Here is a 12158-nt window from a genome sequence, read left to right on the forward strand (position 1 = left end):
GGAGTGGGCTCCCTCGTGACTCCAACAAATCACGAACCCGGGCAAAGTACCGCGGCAATGAGCGGGGTGGCACCCGCGCCGTCGAATCCTCCTACAAAGCGGGCAGGATACAGCGCTCACAGCGCTCGAGCAAAAGTACAGCGTTTCCAGCGCTTAGGCAGGCGATCTCAGCGCTCCTAGCGCTGAAGGGCAGAGAGCAGCGCTCTCAGGCTGTAGGCAGGTGTCCTCAGTGCTCCTCAGCACTGGAGGACAGGACAGGGCTCCAGCAGGGCTGGAGGCAGGCAGGGGGGGGGCAAGGCTGGGCCAGAGCCAGCACACTGGGTCTCCAGGCAGGGAGACTCCCCAAGTGGCGGTCCTTCTGGCCCCAGCAGCGGCACAAGCCCCCTCTGGCAGGATTCCAAAAGAAGAACAACTTCTGTGGGGACACAGCCCCATTTTTATACAGTACATTCCTTTGTCTGAAGGTGCAGGGTGGGGGCGGAACCAGTCGCAGCTGGTTCTTGAGTACCCTTGATGGCCCAACCACCCCTTTCTTTCACTGGCAGGGCTAGGGACATCAGTCACACCACAGGGGGGCGGAGCCAGCATTGTCTGGGGAAAACCCAGCCTCATTCAGGCCACAGGTACACTCCTCCCCAGCCATCAGCATGCTAATCTCCCACTCACCACCGGGCAGACCCATCCAGACTTCCTGGAGCCTGGCATGCCAGCCAGCTCCAGCCAATCACGCTCCAGCACCCTCACTGCACACATATCTCAATGTCCAGAAGTAGCACTTCCCAACTAGACACAAACATGCCGCAGACACCATCTTGCAGCATTCACTCTCACGAGTTTATACATACTAAACTCGAGCCTGTACTCCCCACGCATCAGGAACTACCAGGGACACACACATTCCCCATGCATTCCTATGGGAGGGCAGGCCAGCCATACTACATGCGCGCACTTTCACTCTGGGGCCCAGGGAAAAGTGCGCAGAGACCCAAAAATCACTGACACAGGGTCACAAATAAGGCAAAAAGTCTAGGGGTGAACCTGCCCTGCGGGCCAAGTCCAACAGGTCCTCAGTGGCACTGGATGTGTAGGACTGCGTCAAATGCTTCAATAAGCTCAATAACAGGAAATAACTCCAAAGTGTATGTCAGGGAGAGGCAATAGTGTGGGACATTTTGGAAAAAAGTCTGTAGGGTCTGTACTGCCAAGCTACTTTCTTGCATTTTTGTAACCCTGACAATATGTCTCTCGTTCATTCATCTATACTGTATGTGAATACTTGGTCTGTACCATGTCTGTGAATTACGTATCATAATACCCGGTATGGTTGATATAAAATTACAAAAAAAAAGAAATTCAAGAGTACCAGAGACTCGCTGCCAAAGGAACTATTAAGCGAAAAGTCTGCTGTGCCTCTCCTTCTAACACTAGACTTAGTCCCGAGAGTTTTGCTATATTTTTCTCGGTTCCATTTGGATGATTTGTCAATACTGCAACATGGAGACAATGAATAAACTGATAACAAGACAGGTGACACACTGACAGAGGGACTTGAACAACCGACATGTATGACAATGCAGAGAGAGCACACACCTACACTAGGAGAAGAAACTAATGGACACCATTCAGGGGTGTGGAATTTCTAATGGCCAATACCAAGGACATTGTTTGGGGTCAAGGACAAATTTTTTCATGTGTAAGTTGTCTTCGGACAAGAAGGCCAAACCCCCTGCAGCACACACCCTTCGGCTGCAAGTTTACAGTACCACATTATGGATCAGGGAAGGGCATGGTCTGCAAGGAAGGTAATTTTGTATTCATATGTTAATACTGTTCAAACTTCTATTTATGGTTCATTAACGGAAAGCCTTTATTATTAAGATGCGCATCCCAAGGATCTGTTGTAAGCTCGGACTGCACTGCTGACAGTGGTTCCAGTATAAACACGTATACAAACATTTTCAAAGTTTAGCAGAATGAGGCTTGGTATAATGCACCCAGAATGCTCTGATTTGATGCAAATACTCACATAAGCTTGACAGCAAGATGGAGGATTCTTTGCTTTCAAAATAAAATGTTCACAAAAAAAATGCTACTAGGAAAAAAAATCCACTTTGCTAACCTACTGTAAAATTTTAGGTACCATTTCTTTGCAGCTTAATTTATAAAATGTCTTGATGCATACTAGTATTTACCAATATTCCTAATGGGGAAAAAAATCTGTGTTACCAGTTTCAAAAAGATTATGGAAAACATAAAAATAAACAAATACTGGTAGTTAGTAGGGCTGAAATTGGTAGTCAGCCTTTTGGTTTTGTCAATGTGCGTCTTTTTTTTTGCATTGTTTTTGTAAAACCTTATTGGCCGGAGCTGCCAGGCCCTCAACATTGTAACAAGCAAAAAATAATGTTGGTCTCAAAAAGCACACATTGCCACATTAGTTCCTGGCACTGCACAAAACTACTTTGTGTGCCAATATGCTCCTTGTGAAAGAGCAGAATGCGGTCACTCAAAGTGAAGCCAGACTATAGTGGGAGGAACAGAATTTCAATAAACACAAATGGTCTTGGTTAACCCCTTCGCAGGTAGGCCACTCCCCCCCCCCCCGTGCTAAGCCATATTTTGGCTATTTGGGGTAGTTTGCGCTTGGGCCCCTGTAACTTTTAGACCACTCAAGATATCAACGTCAAATTTGCGTCCTTTTCTTCCAACATCATGGGGATTCTAAAGGTACCATTTTGAAAAATGGGAAAAAAGTGGTGCAAACGAAAGCTTCTGCTTTTTTCCCTGCAAATGGTATCAACAAAGGGTTTGTGGGGTTGAAATTGCAATTTTTCCAGCTTTCAGGTACTGGCAGACATTTGTCAGAAAACCAACATGTTTTACACAGTTTTGGCATTTTACTGGGACATAGCCTATTTTTGCTATTTTTTTGTGCTTTCAACCTTTTTCCAGTTAATGGTAGAAATGGGTATGAAAGCAATAGTGGATCCAGGAAAGCTATATATTTTAGAAAAGTAGACTATTCTGAATTCAGCAAGGGGCCATTTGTGTAGATCCTTAAAGTTTTTTTTTATAGAAGCTAACAGTTGAAAATAGGAAAAATTGAAAATGAGTTGAAAAAACGGCGATTTTTGCCAACGTTTTTACCTGTAACTTCTTCTAATTATGACAGATGTTTGAAAGCAATACACAGTTACATCAGCTGGACCTTTCTGGTTTGTGGGAATATATATGACTCGTAGGTTCACAAAGAACCCGACGAACCCAGAACCAATAACTGAGCAGCGTCTTTTTTTTATTATGCACCAGGTATACATCAATTAATTTGGGAAAATATATATTGTGAAAAATTGGGAAGAAAGACACCTATGTACTTCTGAAATTGGAACAAATTATAGAGTTTAGCTAGAGTAGCTATTTGCACATTTCCGAAATTGTGAGTACCCATACTAGAATGAGAATTCTAGGAAATTTTTCAAAGTGACTTTTTACACATTGTCTTTCATTGGGAAAGCAGAAAAACACCGAAAGTCAATAGGTAATAACAGTTACTCTACAATTCTGTGTTACCCTAAGTCTCCCGATAAAAATGGTAACTCACTTGTGTGTGTAGGCCTAGTGCTTGTGACAGGAAACTGCTCAAAACGTAACGTGGACACACATTTAATTTTTACGGTGAAAAATGAACTTTTTTTGCAAAGTGCCTAGCTGTAGATTTTGAACCACAGCTCTGCAGACACTTAGGAAAACCTAGCAAACCTGAACAACATTTAAAACTAGACACACAGGGGAAACCAGGATGGGGTGACTTGTCTGGCTCTCATCAGGTTCTGTTACCCAGAATCCCTTTCAAAACTCAAACTTTGTTTAAAAAACACATTTTCCTCACATTTTTGTGGTGGAAAGTTCTGGAATCTGCGTGGATCCACAAAATTCCACACATGCCGCATTCCCCAAAGTCTTCAGAGAAAAATGGTACCTCACTCACATGGGTGGGTCAAGTACCTGTGATATGCCCCCAAGGATGGCAGAAAGACTGTAGCTATTTGTTTGGGGGTAGGCCCATTCTGGGGAGCCCACCACCCCCACGCATAAAAAAAAACCAGCGTAATCTCTGGTGCCTAGTGGGCTCTCTGATGCCCCCTGGTAGGGAGATCAGGGGCTACATTTTTTTTTGGGGGGGAGGGGGGGGGGGGCATTGGCATGCCCATTCTGAGCAGCCCCCATCCCAAACTTTGAAAAGAAAAGTACCTGGTGGCTTTCCGCCCCCCGCGTGGTAGATCAGGGGCTATTACCTCCATCTGCCTCCTGGGGGGGGCAGAAAGAATCTTGCCTTCGTTCTTTGGGAAGGTAGGGTGAGGGCATTGCGATGCCCATTGGGGGCAGCAAACAGCCCTACATGTATAAATAAAAAATAAAAATCCCTGGTGCTTAGTGGGCTTTCTGATCTCTTCCCCCCCCCCTCAACCCCCTCTCCACCTTCCCCACCCCCCGGGGTCAGATCAGGGGCTATTGCCCCCATCTGCCTCCGAGTGGGGCTGAAAGTCCTGTTTTCTTTGGGGGTAGGGTTGGGGCATTTGCATGCCCATTCTCAGCAGCACCCACCCCTTGCCTATAAAATAAAAATCCCTGGTGTCTAGGGTGCTTTCTGCCCCCCCGCAGGGGTGCAGATTGGGAGCTAATGCCCCCATATGCCCCCCAGGGGGGAGCAGAAAGACTTTGTACCCACAGTATATGGGGGGAGCAAAAGGCCCTTGCCCAAGGGGCTGCTCCCCCTTCCCTGGTGGATAGTGGGTGATCCCTGTTTGGGGATCGCCCTCCTTGGGTGATTCTCAAGCAGGGATCCACTAGGGAAGGGTACCATTGGAAAGAGGAGATTCTCCCCTTTCCAATGATACCTCTTCCAAGTGTTTCGGTGCTCGGAGGCTGAGATAGCCCCACAAGCACCAAAACAATGAAACTGAAAGTAAGTTTCAGTTTCATTTTTATTGCAATGATGTTTGTGCACGCTCCGTATTGCAATGAAAATGCAACTTGGCCTTGGGAGGTTGGGAAGCTCTTACCCAACCTCCCAAGGCCAATAAAAAAAGGAAATCCCTCGGCTGTCTGCAGCAGAGTGATTTAGTGCCCCTGTTCTCATGAAGGAATGGGTCCGTCGTGAGCACAGGAGCGCTGGTGCTCATGACGGAACCATTCTGTCATGAGCACCTAAAGGATTAATGCCAGACCTAATTACGGGGCCAATTATTAAAGAAATCTCAAATGTGCACCCATGATATATGCCCTTGCTTTAGTGCAGGTTTAATTAAGGCTTTCATGAATTTACAGATGTAGGTCAACAAATCGTAGTCCGAGAAAATATTTTTAAACTGTATATGTAGATTTGCTCATGCGAAAATCTGTTGAGCATTTGCAAGGTCAATTTTCCCCCAACCACTTTTTTTCCCCAATCCTGGAAGAAGTTTTATGTCTGCCATTGTCAGGAGAAAATTTACAATCTTTCTCAGTATGGAAAAAGATTAGAGAAGAGCTGGTGAAAACCCTGAAAACATGCACGTTAGTAGGTTTGCACAGACTCAAAAGGCCATTCCAACCCTGGAACTATTGCTTACTACTACCTTAGCCCCAGTATGTAGCCCCAGTATGTAGATCTGCAGAAAGGTGACAAAATAAGGGAATTGCTAGTATTCAACCCCTACTATGGTGTGAGTCCTGGCATTATCAGAGAGGCTATATCGGAGCTATTATATAATGAGGTTGCTGCCATGATTTGTCACTACACTACATGGCATGAAAGGGACAAGTAGATTTTGTTACACAACAAGTAAACGTATGAAGCAACCTGCCCTATGGATAAGTCATATAAGTAGGAAGCACATTTAGGATTATAGAATAAAGTGAATCCAGATACACGCATGAAACATACTGACACCAGTATGGGATGGCACAGACAGTTAGGACCAGTACACCATGTCTGAGAAAACCGATATTAGGAAAAAGCAGTACCCAGACTAGGACAGGGGAATTTATGACACTAGGACATGTTATATACTCACTCTAAGAGTAAAAAGACCCACACACTGGAGCATGGAGAAATACATTCCAAATCAGTGATCACACAGACTAGAAGCTGAGCATTCTGACTTGAGGCAAGAACACATGGGCAACGGCACAATTGAGAAGAAAAGACTAATACTTCAACTGGGGCAGCAGAAACCCATTTTGGAGACACCGAGACATGAATCGACTGTGGGTCAAGAAATATACTAGCACAGAGTGACACAGAACTAACACTGGAAAAGTGAGTGCACAGAATTTGAAATAGAGAGGCATCAACATACATGCTTGACTGGAGGGCTTGGACAAGCACAACGAGACTATAAGAAACTGGCATCTACTATGACACTAACCCTCAGATGGTTGTTTGTGGGAGGAAGCAAACCCGGTGGCCTCACCTTTGCCCACTCCCCAGCGTATCTTGCCACAGCATCATGAGGTCCCTCAGGGAGGTACTACACCAACACAAGGACAGGGTACATACTAACATGGAAGATTACAGGTTGATCTTTCCTTGATTTGCATTTTAGCCCATACATCCTTCATATGTTCTAGAGTATTCACACTCAAAATCAAACTGAACACTTATTCATTACGTCTTTAGCATTGTCCCACCTTCATAACCATTACTAACGGTTTATGCCATGTAATTATTTGACGGTTCCAATCATTGATGCTGTAATAATCAAATTAGAAGCAACTTGGCTATCTGATATGAATAAATAGATCCTCATGATGTAGAAGCCTTTTTCTTGAATATTTGAAAATTCAACATCTGTGTTGAACTCAAACATAAGGTCTCCAATACAATTTGGATGTATCAAATAGAAAACACTGTGAATAATTTTGTTTGCTTCAGATTAACTTGTATGGAACAACCGTGAAGTCTCTTGCAATTAAGCAAATGTACTTTAGATCCATAGTGATTTCATGTAAATATACTGTGTATTTGTATAATGCTTTTGTGGTACATATTGTGTCTTTCTTGTCGTCAATGGTCTTAAATTTTGTCGTTTTTTCACCAGGGTGTAACGTAATTATTTAGTTTAATATTGTAACTGTAAAATATTCTTTGACTTTCAGATAACAATATCTCTATACAGACCACAATTTAATAACAGTCCTGAGGATGGTTTCAGCAAACTAACGCCTGAGAAACCGAAACGTCGACTATACACCTTATCCCTTTCTTTGTTTTACTCAATGTGATTTGGGATAGGTGTCTTTTTAGGTTCTGTTGTGTCACCTTGTAATTTACTTATGTGTGTACCTACAGTCCTAATTTCTATTTGTTTATTGATCTGTATATGTAGTTGATTTCTTTGATTGAGCTATTTGATAAAGATATATTTTTTCGTATACACCTTGTGTCTTTGTTTATATGTTTACATGTTATATGTTGATGCAATGCTCTTTTTCAAACTAGCAAATTGTTGATATATTCACTTTAAGGACAAGTGACTGGTCCTTTTCAGAACAACTTCAACTAACCAAAATATAGATTGAATAAATTCCCTTGAAGGCAAATTTACCTTTTCCACCTTCATAACGGCACCAGATTTTAGGATTATACACCTCCTTGTTTGAGCTTGGAAATGTTTGTTTGAACCATTGCATTACATTTGAGACCAGCTTTTTAAAGAAAGTGGATTTTGTTAAATCAAGCTTTTCAGGACCTAGCGATAAGTGAGACCCCTGACAGTTGTATATCTACCACCCCTGAAACCCAAGTGGCTACCTGCGAGGCAAAGCCAAAGCCCACCCTTCTTGGAATCAGTAAAATTTAAAAAAGCAAAATCAGACAATCAGCAACGCATGAGAGCGATGGCCAGCCAAAGGACAGCAGACCGGGCAAGGGCCTCTATCAAACATTTGTTGATTTATAGCTCCATCTGGAAATAGCAGCTGTGGTTATGTTATAAGCCTAATTGAACTGAGTCCAACAAAGATGATAAGAAAGATCAGCTCTTGCACCACTGAAAAACACCAACTGGATAGAGAATGTATGCAGAAAATAGGCATGACACCTGTGAGAGGCCAGTTTGAATTGACTGGAAGAGCAGCCAAACCGAAAATTACATCTGATCTTTACATCCTTTACTTTCACTTTTCAATCTTTCATTCTTTTATAATTGATAATATGGGTATTACTGAAAAGGGCAGCAATTAATATTTATTAAGTACCAAGTTATAAATACATTTGTATTTTATGCTAGGCGTAGACCATACATCGGAACCTTTGAGGAAAAAAAAAAAAACTTTCATAACTCAGTGTTAAAATGGACTACCTACAACATAAATTGAAAGAACGATTTAGTAAAGTGCACAGCACCATCAACTGTGACCTAACAGCAACATCAGGTAAACACAAATCTATAATACAGATAAAGACCACACTTGTCAATAATACATGACAGAATGGACTCTCAGGCCTCAATGCTTGATACCTGTGATCCGATTTGCCTACAATCACATAAGAGATACGCATATATGCACCACCTTAAAGTCAGACGAATACTCCCTGGGCCGCACACAAGACACTAAAAGTCAGCTCAAATAGTATCCACTCCCTTGACATTGAAAAGAGGTGGGAAAGTGATACCGAAATGCTACAGTACATAACATTCTAAGTGACCTAGTACAGCTCTGAAAGCTGTGCAATAAAAGATGCATACCATGGCTAAGTAGATTACAACATAACATCCCCTTGTAAGCAGAATTTCAAAAATGATGACGTTATTGGGTAGGGAAGTCCTTGCAATATAAAATATAAACTTATAGCTGTTTGTTGAAGTAGAAATACAGGACGAGTTCTGAATAGCTATACTTTGCTTTTGCCTCCCGTCTAGCACTGTACCCACCTGCAATAAATACAACCAGGGACGGGTAGCTCTTTGAAATATAAGAACGTTTTTCGGACAAGACCTACAAAGTCCATGATACAAAGAAAAGATAAGGGAAGAGAGACACTCCAAAGGCTTTTAAAGGTATGCATAAGAAGAAGATATATAAGACACCGTAGGCGCAATATGATAATATAGACTGGATATAAAACAATGTCTCTTTTACTGATTAGAAATAAGCTGGAAGAAAGAAATGATCAGAAAATTCCCAGTGTGACTACAGAGGGATCTTACAAAAAGACAACTTACCGGATATACTCGCAGCGGTAAGAACCGTAGCCTTGCTAGTACACTCCTTACTGCCAAATAACTTGTGTCTAATTCTATCATTAACTTCTCCTCTCCATGCCCCTTTGATAATGAAACATAATTCAATTGGATAATGAAACACACCCTAGTAGATGGAAAGGAGGACGGTCTATCTTGAATACGGGTAGGCTCTTTGGGCGATGTAAATATCAAAAAGAGAGTGAATATGATGTTGATATGTGTCATAAATGTATACACATACTACTAAGTTATCATAGTACATGTCACAACAAGACTAAAATGTGCAGATGGTATTTGTGTATGTTTTTGGTGTGATCTCTTCAACCTAGAAATGTGTTAAGACAAAGCGAGATATATGTTCTCTTCTATCAATAGTGATATACTCACCTCTATCTACAGGGAATGCCTAACATCAAAGTAGAATTTCAACTGTGAAACATACATTGTATTAAGGATGTTCTGAACCTTTCTTGCTGTTCTTCCACGTAAACCTCCCCCTTCCGTGGCGGTAACTGTTTTGAAAAGGATGTTTTTAAAACGAAGACTTTTAAAGTTAACAAATATTCGCTGATCAGTCTTTCCCTTGCAATAGGCTACTGTGTCCGTCCTTTGCTTTCCCTGGTCTCCAGGGAAAGATGTATTCTATAAAGAATGCCCATTGAGGTAAAACAAAATGGGTTAATATGTACACGCTTGGCTATGCAGGAAATTGATGGGAATATTTTGTCTTTTATTTGTTTTTTCAGCCCTGAAGAAACTCCTTGGTAGGGAGTGAAACGCGTTGGCTGATCTCACTGCTTATTTTATTGATATGCCTTTTGTTGCCGAACAAAGATAAATAAAGAACATTTTTCTACTTATTCTACTTGGACTCTCATTTTGGTGCGCCCCCTTGAGTATCTAAACACGTTATAAAGCTGTATAATGAAATAAGCAGTAAGTATATAAAGAAGCAATAACATAAACAAAAATAATATGCATGAGACTGGAAAATACTAATTTGTACAAACTCCCCTCGCCACCAAGAACGTCTCTTTTCTTATAAAGGTGTACTTACAGAAACCTCACCTCAGCAACTGCATCCACCTTTACTATTCACATTCACCCTAAATAATCTGGACATGCTCCATAGCTCGTTTCTTCAACACTGCATTTTTCTTCATGGTCAAATGTATCTTTGCTTTTGTGAACTCAGGCTGACCTTTACCACGCCACACCCCCAAAACTCCCACCCGCCCCTCCCATTTCCCCAATCACAGTTTTGTGATGAACCGTCAACTCCCGCACTACATTGGGTACAAACTGTAACAGTCATTGTTGATAATAGCATGGCATATAACTTCCATAGCACATCCTCTATAAGAAACTCAATGACTGATGCTGCATGGTACTGCTGCATGCACAGTACTGTCCACAAGTCCTAGTCGCCAACTAGAGAGAAAAAATAAATAGATCATTCCAACCCCGGTTAAAAGGATGGCGGTTTATCAACTAAAGTGCATACCAGCATGAAATGTGATCAGGCAGCAGTGAGGAGCAAATGAGATCACCAGAAACACAAAACTATAATATAGCTAGCTCTCAGAACTGTAATAGGTCATTTAGAATGCTAAGTACTGAAAGCTGTACACACAAGCTACTGTAACAGTTTTTCTTCTGGATAGCTTGGGAAATGATACCCAGATATTATCTCTGTTTTTGTGAAAGGCTGCTGGAGACAATCAAGTTTAGATGCATTCAGCAGTCATACCTATGACCAACTTCTGCTCCCAGCCATAACACAACTCTAGGAAAAGTGATCCTAAATGTGAGGCATGTCAAGCTTGGCTCTTGTGGTGGAGAAGATGAAGGGTCGCAGCTATGAGGGAAAGAGCCGCTGTAACGCTGCCACTCATTAAGTAATAGCACAAATTGAAGGACCATGGGATAATGCTTACAATCAGAACATAAACATATTCGGAACAATTTCCAAGGGCCGAATTCAGCATCTGCAAAATAAAGCTGCTGGACCTCAACTCTGCCAGTGCAGTGGACATTACACACATTGAACGGCCCATCTCAGGCACAGGTATCTTTCTTGGGGAGACAGGACCTCTAGCAGACATCTGCAGCATTTGCTGTGTTAATGCCTCTACACACTAAACAAGAATGAAAGCTGTGTTTATACATCTAAGGCATACGGGCAGACGTTAGCCCTACGATCCAGTAGGGAATTTAAAGCACTAGAGCTCCAAAATTCATCACAGGGCAATAATATATTGGAAATATATTCTGGAAATTCAAATAGCAAAGAGCTATCTCAAAGGACCAACTGTGCAAAAAACAGAGAATGTATGTCATTACAAAGAAAATCAAATAAAGGCATATCTTTCCGGTGACGCACCTCACACCCACCTGCAGCGCCGTCCTGTTGAAGCGGTTCCTGGCGTCGGCACTGGCCCCGTCCTGCAGGAGGCCGAGGACCCGTTGGAGGTCCCCGTGGGCTGCGGCCGAGCTCAGCTCGTTCCCCAGCGGCTCGGCCATCCTAGCCCATCACATTTCTTATCAAACAGAGGCGCACATGAGCATAGTCTGCCCTGCACACGGAGTAGCAATCAGCAGTGCAATGAGCATCACACACAATCACTGTGCATTGAGTAACATGATACAGTGCTGCACTTTGCACATACCACCTTTACTGCTGATTGTGCAACGGTTTATATGCATCCTCTACTGTACAAGTGGTATTCTGCATAGGACACCGTTCATCCCACATCTTCTCATACAGAGGCGCACTTGAGCATAGTCTGCCCTGCACACGGAGTAGCAATCACGAACATCCCACACAATCACTACACAATGAGTAGCACGATACAGTGCTGCACTTTGCACATACTACCCTTACTGCTGCATATGCAAAGGTTTCTATGCATCCTCTACTGTGCAAGA

The 12158-nt window shown here is 42.6% G+C and overlaps 1 protein-coding gene and 1 long non-coding RNA gene across 7 annotated transcripts in view; one reads left to right on the forward strand and one right to left on the reverse strand.

Moving 5' to 3' along the window:
- The window catches only part of SAMD8 (sterile alpha motif domain containing 8), a 268961-nt gene that overhangs the window by 162199 nt on the left and 94604 nt on the right, over positions 1 to 12158 (reverse strand). The gene's annotated exons all lie outside the window — the stretch shown is intronic.
- On the forward strand, positions 8192 to 10089 carry LOC147711003 (uncharacterized). Its single transcript, XR_015295884.1, has 3 exons — positions 8192 to 9044; positions 9134 to 9226; positions 9977 to 10089. It is a non-coding gene; the product is annotated as an uncharacterized LOC147711003 (long non-coding RNA).

Source organism: Lissotriton vulgaris, chromosome 5 (assembly GCF_964263255.1).
Source record: "Lissotriton vulgaris chromosome 5, aLisVul1.2, whole genome shotgun sequence".
Taxonomy (NCBI): domain Eukaryota; kingdom Metazoa; phylum Chordata; class Amphibia; order Caudata; family Salamandridae; genus Lissotriton; species Lissotriton vulgaris.